The sequence below is a fragment of the Gopherus evgoodei genome, chromosome 8 (assembly GCF_007399415.2).
Source record: "Gopherus evgoodei ecotype Sinaloan lineage chromosome 8, rGopEvg1_v1.p, whole genome shotgun sequence".
Classification (NCBI taxonomy): domain Eukaryota; kingdom Metazoa; phylum Chordata; order Testudines; family Testudinidae; genus Gopherus; species Gopherus evgoodei.
The window spans coordinates 113406148-113416433 of NC_044329.1; the positions used below are offsets into that span (position 1 = coordinate 113406148).

General features: G+C 48.7%; 1 long non-coding RNA gene across 1 annotated transcript; it reads left to right on the forward strand.

Moving 5' to 3' along the window:
* Positions 1-727: 727 nt before the first annotated feature.
* On the forward strand, positions 728-8698 carry LOC115655809. Its single transcript, XR_004001516.1, has 3 exons — positions 728-805; positions 6793-6925; positions 7715-8698. It is a non-coding gene; the product is annotated as an uncharacterized LOC115655809 (long non-coding RNA).
* Positions 8699-10286: the final 1588 nt, after the last annotated feature.

Genomic DNA, 10286 nt, shown 5'->3' on the forward strand with positions numbered 1-10286 from the left:
TGCCTGGGAAGGACAGCCTCGGCTCATTCACCATGGCAGGACACTGTGACCCTTCCCAGGCGTAGCCAGGGGGGAGGCACCTCGCTACCACCTCCTCTTACCAGCCTGGTCTGCGCTTCTCGCTTTTGCTTCTTTGCTGGCATCTCCATTTCGTGGACTTTTTCCTTTATTTCCAGTTTTCTCATCTCTAGTTTGGCCAGTTCCAACTGCATTGCTGTTCACTGGGACTTGTGCCAGGCTGTTGTCCGAAGCCCACACCCCTCTTGGCCTCAGGCACTTTGAATAGATTAGTCAGTTCCTCCTGATGTCTGTCATCTTCCAGGAGCACAGGTCTCATCCCCTCTGCAGCGTTTACTGGACCTCCTGGGCCATGCTCGACACTGAGCTTTTCCTGCTGCAGTGTGGTATATTTAGCTGATGTCTCCAGCTTACTCACCTTGTCCTTCCCTTTGTTCTGTTTCCCTTACCCCAAATAAACAAATGGAAAATAACAAACTGTGACCTTTTATCTTTACCTGTTTTCAAGCTGCTCACCTTTGAATTTCTCAATATCTGTATTATCTGGTGCATAAGGGTCTGGAGCGTGATCCTTGGCTTATGAGCAGACAGGCTGTAGATCCTGCCGGCTACAGTGATGCTTCCCAGGGCTTGGAATAGGGTGACCAGATTTCCTGAGTTTATAGAGACAGTCCTGATTTTTGGGTCTCTTTCTTATACAGGCTCCTATTAGCCACCAGCCCCATCCTCATTTTTCACACTTGCTGTCTGGTCACCTTAGCTTGGAAGCACCTCGCTATCAACTGCGGTAAGTGTGTGAAAGCCTTACCTATGTGTGCTAGGGGTCCGTTCCCCAACTCCGCTAGCCACAGGCCACACAAGCACTCCCCTCTCAGCCTGTGCAGGCCCTGCACTGTCTTCAGGTTAGTGATAGGCACACTCCGTGAACCCTCCCACCATCTCCCTGGAGTGTTCACAGGGCACTCGCAGTATTCACATAGTCACTGCTACCAAAAGAACGGGGCCCCCAGTTCAGCAGTTGCGCCCTAGATCACTGCTCTGCTTCGCACACGGCACTTAGATACGTTTACAGGGAAAACAAGTAAAAGTTTATTTAACAAAGTCCAGCGATTAGAGTGGTAGCAAGTAGATGTGTTGGGAACAAATGGTTACATATAAAATCATAACACAGTCTGGAATCTACACTTATTTAATGAGAATTTCACACATCTAATAAAGTATTGCTCACCAGTGCTTTCCAGGCAGATAGACAGGCTGTGTTGCCTTTTTCGTAAGACAAGCCATGCCATCAGCTTGCGTCCTGGTTGAAGAATGCTGTGTGTGTTTCCTGGAGTCACCTGATGTACAAGTTGTCACAGAGTGGTGGGGAGTGTGACGAACTGGGAAAGTTCTTAATGTTTTCTCTGAGTACTGTATTGGTGCCTCAGTGTCCCTATGGCAGTTCTTAAGTATCTGGCAGAGCCAAGGGCCAGTGCACCTAAATGCCTGACACTCTGTCTCCTAGCAACTGATGGCCTGGGCCCCTCCCCTGCAAAGGTGCCAGCTGAAGGTGTTGGAGACAAAGGGATCAGGTGACCTCCTGGCCCAGGAAAGGGGCTGAGGAGAGAGGAGGGGCTGGAAGGGGTTGTTAGTCTGGAGCTGGCTGGGGTCAAGGGTGGAGGGCAGACCTGGGGGTCTGGCTCACTGCCTCCCAGAATGGACCCAGCCGAGGGGTCCGGTTCGCTGTATCTACAAGATCTGTTTTAGACCCTGTTCCTGTCATCGAATAAACCTCTGTGTTACTGGCTGGCTGAGAGTCACGTCTGACTGCAAAGTGGGGGTGCAGAACCCGGTGGCTTCCCCAGGACCCCGCTGGGGTGGACTCGCTGTGGGAAGCACACGGAGTGGCAGAGGATGCTGAATGCTCCAAGGAGAGTCCCAGGAGGTGAAGACGTGTGAGCTTCTTGCCCTGAACAAGTCTGCTCCAAGGGAGAGGAGGCTCCCCAAAGTCCTGCCTGGCTTGGTGGGGAGCAGTTCCAGAGCATCGCCTGGGGACTCCGTGACAGGGAGTCAGCCAGCCAGTAAAATAGAAGGTTTATTAGATGACAGGAACACTGTCCCAAACAGGGCTTGTAAGTACAACCAGGACCCCTCAGCCAAGTCCCTCTGGGGGGCAAGGATCTTAGACTTGGGGTTCCCTGCCTCTTCCCAACCAGCCCAAAACTGAAACCCAAAACCCCTCCTCCCGGCTCTCTCCCCCTTCTTCTCTCCCCCTCTCCCTTTGTCCAGTTTCCCGGCAAAGGTGTTGACTCCCGTCCTGGCTCAGATTACAGGCTCAGGTACCATCTCTCACCTAAAGTCACCCCCTGCTCTCCCATCCCCCATGCAGACAGTCCGAGTAAAACTAAACGACATTCCCAGGTCAGTCCATCCCACACCCTACTACGTCACACAAGTATAATCTTTTGATCTTAGTAATAAACAAGACATCTCCCTGCTGACTACTCTTTTCCTGTAGGTTTTCTCTCTTATAGGTTTCAAAATCTTGCCTTGTCTTCAACCAAGGGCTAAAATTCAGTTTGGATACATATATTCTATGTCCAAGCTGGAGTTTGCAGCTTTAAGAGAGTACATCCAGGAAAACCTAGAAAAAACTTTATCCACGGCTCTACCTCCCCTGCAGGTGCTCTGGTACGCTTTGTTAAAAGAAAGCAGCAAAGAATCCTGTGGCACCTTATAGACTAACAGACGTTTTGGAGCATGAGCTTTCGTGGGTGAATACCCACTTCCTCAGATGCATGTAATGGAAATATCCAGGGGCAGGTATATATATGTGTGCTAGCAAGCAAGCTAGAGATAACGAGGTCAGTTCAATCAGGGAGGATGAGGCCCTGTTCTAGCAGTTGAGGTGTGAAAACCAAGAGAAGAGAAACTGGTTCTGTAATTGGCAAGCCATTCACAGTCTTTGTTCAATCCTGAGCTGATGGTGTCAAATTGCAGATGAACTGAAGCTCAGCAGTTTCTCTTTGAAGTCTGGTCCTGAAGTTTTTTTGCTGCAGGATGGCCACCTTAAGGTCTGCTATAGTGTGGCCAGGGAGGTTGAAGTGCTCTCCTACAGGTTTTTGTATATTGCCATTCCTAATGTCTGATTTGTGTCCATTTATCCTTTTCCGTAGAGACTGTCCAGTTTGGCTGATGTACATAGCAGAGTGGCATTGCTGGCATATGATGGCGTATATTACATTGGTGGATGTGCAGGTGAATGAACCAGTGATGGTGTGGCTGATCTGGTTAGGTCCTGTGATGGTGTCACTGGTGTAGATATGTGGGCAGAGTTGGCATCGAGGTTTGTTGCATGGATTGGTTCCTGAGCAAGAGTTATTATGGTGTGGTGTGCAGTTACTGGTGAGAATATGTTTCAGGTTGGCAGGTTGTCTGTGGGCAAGGATTGGCCTGCCACCCAAGGCCTGTGAAAGTGTGGGATCATTGTCCAGGATGGGTTGTAGATCCTTGATGATGCGTTGGAGGGGTTTTAGCTGGGGGCTGTATGTGATGGCCAGTGGAGTCCTGTTGGTTTCTCTCTTGGGTTTGTCTTGCAGTAGGAGGCTTCTGGGTACACGTCTGGCTCTGTTGATCTGTTTCCTTATTTCCTCGTGCGGGTATTGTAGTTTTGAGAATGCTTGGTGGAGATTTTGTAGGTGTTGGTCTCTGTCTGAGGGGTTAGAGCAGATGCGGTTGTACCTCAGTGCTTGGCTGTAGACAATGGATCGTGTGATGTGCCCGGCTGTAGACAATGGATCGTGTGATGTGCCCGGGATGGAAGCTGGAGGCATGAAGGTAGGCATAGCGGTCGGTGGGTTTTCGATATAGGGTGGTGTTAATGTGACCATCACTTATTTACACACCACATTAACACCACCCTATATCGAAAACCCACCAACCGCTATGCCTACCTTCATGCCTCCAGCTTCCATCCCGGGCACATCACACGATCCATTGTCTACAGCCAGGCACTGAGGTACAACCGCATCTGCTCTAACCCCTCAGACAGAGACCAACACCTACAAAATCTCCACCAAGCATTCTCAAAACTACAATACCCGCACGAGGAAATAAGGAAACAGATCAACAGAGCCAGACGTGTACCCAGAAGCCTCCTACTGCAAGACAAACCCAAGAGAGAAACCAACAGGACGCCACTGGCCATCACATACAGCCCCCAGCTAAAACCCCTCCAACGCATCATCAAGGATCTACAACCCATCCTGGACAATGATCCCACACTTTCACAGGCCTTGGGTGGCAGGCCAATCCTTGCCCACAGACAACCTGCCAACCTGAAACATATTCTCACCAGTAACTGCACACCACACCATAATAACTCTAGCTCAGGAACCAATTCATGCAACAAACCTCGATGCCAACTCTGCCCACATATCTACACCAGTGACACCATCACAGGACCTAACCAGATCAGCCACACCATCACTGGTTCATTCACTTGCACATCCACCAATGTAATATACGCCATCATATGCCAGCAATACCCCTCTGCTATGTACATCGGCCAAACTGGACAGTCTCTACGGAAAAGGATAAATGGACACAAATCAGACATTAGGAATGGCAATATACAAAAACCTGTAGGAGAGCACTTCAACCTCCCTGGCCACACTATAGCAGACCTTAAGGTGGCCATCCTGCAGCAAAAAAACTTCAGGACCAGACTTCAAAGAGAAACTGCTGAGCTTCAGTTCATCTGCAAATTTGACACCATCAGCTCAGGATTGAACAAAGACTGTGAATGGCTTGCCAATTACAGAACCAGTTTCTCCTCTCTTGGTTTTCACACCTCAACTGCTAGAACAGGGCCTCATCCTCCCTGATTGAACTGACCTCGTTATCTCTAGCTTGCTTGCTAGCACACATATATATACCTGCCCCTGGATATTTCCATTACATGCATCTGAGGAAGTGGGTATTCACCCACGAAAGCTCATGCTCCAAAACGTCTGTTAGTCTATAAGGTGCCACAGGATTCTTTGCTGCTTTTACAGATCCAGACTAACACGGCTACCCTCTGATACTTGTTAAAAGAAAGCTCTCTGAGATTTTGTGTGGACTACAGGGCACTTAACCAAATAACTATATGCTATTGGTACCCACTGCTGTTAATTCCAGAGCTTTTGGATCAAGTATGGTCAGCCTGGGTGTTCACCAAATTGCATCTTAGGGACCATATAACCTAGTTCACACCAGGAAAGGGAATGAGTGGAAGGCAGCCTTTAGAACTAGCTATGGGCATTTAGAATATTAGGTAATACCCTTCAGTCTTATTAATGCCCCTGCCACCTTTCAGCACCTAATTAACAATATTCTTTGAGACATCCTAAACCAATATGTGTTCACATATCTGGATGATCTCTTAATGTACTCCTTTGACCAAGCCAGCCGTGACCACCAGATCCCTGGGGTTCTCACAAGATTACACCGGCATGGATTGTACACAAAACTAGAGAAGTGTGCGTTCGAACAGTCATCATCCATTGAATTTTTGGCGTTTATCCTGTCAGCAGGACAGCTATGGATAGATCCTCAGAAGGTATCTGCAGTTCAGTCTGGGCAGAGCCCCATACTATTTGAGACATTCAGAAATTCAGGAGGTTTGCCAACTTCTATAGGAGATCTATTCCCAACTTTCAAAAATCACATCTCCCATAACCACTATCCTTCATGAACCTGCAAAGTTTCACTGTGCCCCAGAGGCCCATCAAGCATTTGAACATCTGAAGGTAGTCTTCATCGACTCAGCCCCAGTCCTGGCCCACCAAGATCCAGACCAACCTTTTATCCTTGAAACTGACACCTCCCATGTAGCCAATGAGGCAATTGTACCCAAAAGAATGGGATCCCAACGGGATGTGCTTTTTCCCCCTCAAAAGCTTACTTCAGCTGAATGTAGCTATGAAGCAGCCAGCAAAGTATTACTGGCAATCAAGGTGGGGCTTGAGACATGGGGACACTACCCTGAGAGGGCTAAGCACTCCATGATCATCTTAACAGACCACAAAAACCTGGAGTGTGTATAATTCGCCAAGGCGCTGAATCTACAGCAGTTTCATTGGGCCTTGTCCTTTTCAAGGTTTGACTTCATGATCACGTACCATCCAGGCCACAAGACCAGTACACACCTCCACAGAAGGGAGAATGCTATACAGAGCTTGTGAATCCCAGAGAACCACCACCTGACATACTGAAACCACACCTTTTCCTTTGTGGATCTGTGTCATAGGATTTCCTTATCTCACTACCAATCCTTTTGTAAAGCTTATGTTATCCAAGGAGGATCAGCGTTACTCCTGAGCTGACCATCAGCCTCCAGCGTTACTCCTGAGCTGACACTCTCGTCTATATTAATGGCCATCTCTATGTCCCTGAGGGTCCCCCATGACTTGAGATGCTGCGCATGTGCCTTCACAGCCCCCGTGTTTCTTTGGACAATCCAAGACTTGGCGTGCAGTAGATCGCTCATTCAGTGGCCGCAGATGCAGGATGATGTCCCAGCCTACGTCAGGTCCTGCAACACTCGTGCTTTGACCAAGATCTCCCAAAGCAAGCCTTTGGCCTCCTGATACTCTTCCTGACCCTGATCACGTATAACCCTTGATTTCGTAGTAGAACTGCCAGAATTATAAGTAGATCAGCTCTCCAAATTGGCCCATTTATATCATGTATGTTTTTTGACTGCAGAAATTACTACAAAGTCCAAATTATGCATGTTTTTTGCCTCCACAGCCTCCTAATCTTCTTACCACAGATCAAGGTTCTCAGTTTCTATCCAGGTTTGGAAGGAAGTGTTTATTCTCCTGGATGTATGTTCCCATGCATCCACCTCCTGATAGTTGGCCAGTCGGAACCGGTCAACCAGGTAATTGAACGGTATCTACACTGCTTCCCAAACCACTGCCAAAATAATTGGGTGGCTGAGATGGGGTATACAAATCCCACCCTGAGCCTGAAGGGGTTAAAAGGCACTCCTGGGCCCAGATATCCCCACCCATACAGGCCTGCTGAGAGTGCTCCAGCTGAAGAAGTGGAGTCAAAGGTGCTCAGAAGCCCAGGCAGGGGGTAGTGGACAGGCAGCAGGAGAGAAGAGTCCTTCTCCAGGAAGCCAGACAGAAGGAGCCTGAGAGGGAGCCACATAGCAAGTAAGGCCCTCAGGCACCACCCTCTGAGAACCAGCAGGCCTTGCAGGGCCCTGCTCCTTTGATCTGTGTGAAGCTATTGACTGTTTGGATCATATGGGCCATGCCCCAGACTGAAGGCCCACATAGGTAGGAAGTAGCTTAGGGTGGCAGAGTCAGGCTTACTACAAGGAAGAACCTGCCAGTGTTACTTCCCACAGGGCCCTGGGGTGGGTCGCAGTGGAGAGAGAGGCCTGGGTCCTCCTCCTAGGCTCCATTCAAAGGCTTTGATGCAGGGGGGGGGTTCCAGACATTTCCAGCTTGGGGTCAGGAACCAGGACTGTTACTGACCCTCCCCCCAAACAAAGAGAGAAGAGGTTGGAGGTCAAGTGCACTAACCACTAGGCCATTCAGTCATCTGAGCACCTATCACAGTTGCATTATGCCTATTAGCCAAATGCGCTTATGATAGCACAGAACACACTTCCACCCAATTCAGTCCTTTCTACTCCGATTATGATTTTCATCCACAGTTTGATCCCTCTGTCCCCTTGTCCATGGCGGTTCCTGCTGCCTCAGATCTGGTACTGACTATTCATAAGCCACAAGCTAACTTGCAGGATCACCTGGAGACTGCCAAAACAGCTTACAGACATCACGCTGACAAATACCGCACTGCTGAACGCTGGTCAAAAGGTGTGGCTGTCCACTTGCATCTACATGCCAGCCGACCTGGGCACAAATTAGATCACCAATATGCAGGTGCTTGCACCATCAATAAAGTGGCATTTGAACTGCAGCTCCCTCGATCCTGGAAGATCCAGCCGATAGTTCATGTATTCTTCTCAAAGTCTTTTCTCTGTGATCCATTTCCTGGCCAGAGTCCATCACCCCCGTCCCCGGTTCAGGTACAGAGCCACAAGGAATACGTAGTTCAGACCATCCTGGATTCCTAAATACCCCCAGGAACAATGAATTGTTTGATTGACTGGGAAGGTTATGGACCCAAAGAACGCCCTTGGGAGCCAGCTGATTGCATGCACACCCCTGCAAAAGTACAGGCTTTCTACAGGGATCACTCTGAAAAGCCTGGTCCTGGGCCATCCAGGGACCACTCTCAGTGGGCAGAGCATCAGGCCTCCCAGGGCTGCTGAGAAAGAGTCTGTTTCTCTGCACCCCTATGCTACAAACTGCAGCTGATACCCTGCAAACGGGCTACACCAGCTGACTCTGTGGTTCAGCTGACTAGCAACAGACTGCTAATTTGTCACAACCTAGCATAAAGCTTCCTGTTCCTGCTCATGCCCTGTCGCTAGGCCTGCTGCTGAGTGACTCCTGAGACCAAGTTCCTGCCTCCATGCCTGGTTCCCGCTGTTCCTCTTACCTCACCTTGTTCGTTGTTCCTGCTCCCTTGTCCTGGCCCCAGTTGCTGACTCTGGCTTGACCCTTGACATGACTGTGACTCTGGTTTTGACTCATAGACTTTAAGGTCAGAAGGGAACATTATGATCATCTAGTCTGACCTCCTGCACAATGCAGGCCACAGAATCTCACCCACCCACTTCTATGACAGACCCCTAACCTATGTCTGAGTTATTGAAGTCCTCAAATTGTGGTTTGAAGACCTCAAGCTGCAGAGAATCCTCCAGCAAGTGACCCATGCCCCACGTTGCAGACTTCTGGCTCTGGTGCTGGTTTAATGCTGGGCGTGGCTTCTGGCTCCAACTCCAGCTATGATTCTTGATGTGATTCCTGACCATGACTCTACTCTGGGATCAGACCGTTAGGGCAGACGTCCAGGCCCAGACACTCATGTACCTCATGAGTACCTCGGATTCGTGTGAACAAAGATATGTACGATTAGGTCTGAATATGGGTTTCTGGCCAGACTGGCAAGTCGTCCTTGGCTTAGATGGTCACACTGGCTTTTCCTGCATCTTATCTGGAGCTCTCTAGGTATGAGAGTAGGCTTTCAGCAGTTTGGTACAGAGAGGATGTTCAACTACCAGATAGGAAGGATATGTCGAACAAGCCCAATAAGACCTGATGGGTCTCATACAGCAGTTAGGGATCTCTTGTCAGAGAAGGAACTAATGGAATTTCAGACGTTGGCTCCAGACTCTGGAGGGATGACATGTCCAGATAAAAGTGTGGGGGACAAGTCGGCCTCAGCACCATCAGAAGATGCAGTGGCATTCCATGAGCTGATGGATTGCATGGTAAAGAATCTGGATATTCCTTCAAGCTCATTGGAGAAATAATTTCAAAATCAGTTTTTGATATACTGGGAGCAGCTACCCTACAAGGGGTTACACTCCCCTCGATGGAAGGATTGTTCCAACTGGCAAAAGAAGTATGGAATACGCCATCGTCTCAGCCTTTAGTGAAGAGGGCAGACAAATTAAATCAGTTTCCACAGGAAGCTCTGGCTATGTTTCACACCCACCCACCCATCTCCCAATTCATTAGTTGTAGAAGCGGCATTACAAAGATCAAAAAGTGCTCAGGTGGACTCCACTCCCTCTGATGAAGAAGAGAAAACGCTGGATGGTATTGTGAGAAAAAAATTTCTTCAGCCACTTTAGTCATGTGTATTTTGAATTATGAAGCTGACATGGTGAGATCCCAGTATGGTACCATCTGTGGGGGGAAATGCTATCGTTCCTCAATACTTTACCTAAAGAACATTTGAGGTTAGTGGATACTCTTCTCCCCGAGGGGCAGAATGTTTCCAACATCGGTTGGGAGCAGCATTTGATCCTTTAGATCCTTTGGCAGTGGCAGTAGCTTCAGCCATCGCTATAAGAAGGCGTGCATGGCTCAGGTCGATAGGTCTGCCTCATGAGACAAAGGTGAGAATTGAAAACCTTCCTTCTGAAAGAGAAGGTCTCTTTAGTGTACGGAGGGATTAAGTGTTAGAAAAGATTTAAAATGTGAGATCAACAGCTAGATCTCTTAAGTTTTTTTTACTATGGAGAAGAGAGCCTCTGCAACTCCGTTACTCAGATAACAACAACGTCATCTGACTTCCTCTGCATCAATTCCTCACCATTATCACAGAAGGAATTTATCATCACCAGCCTCAGTATCGCCTCGCTCAGCAGT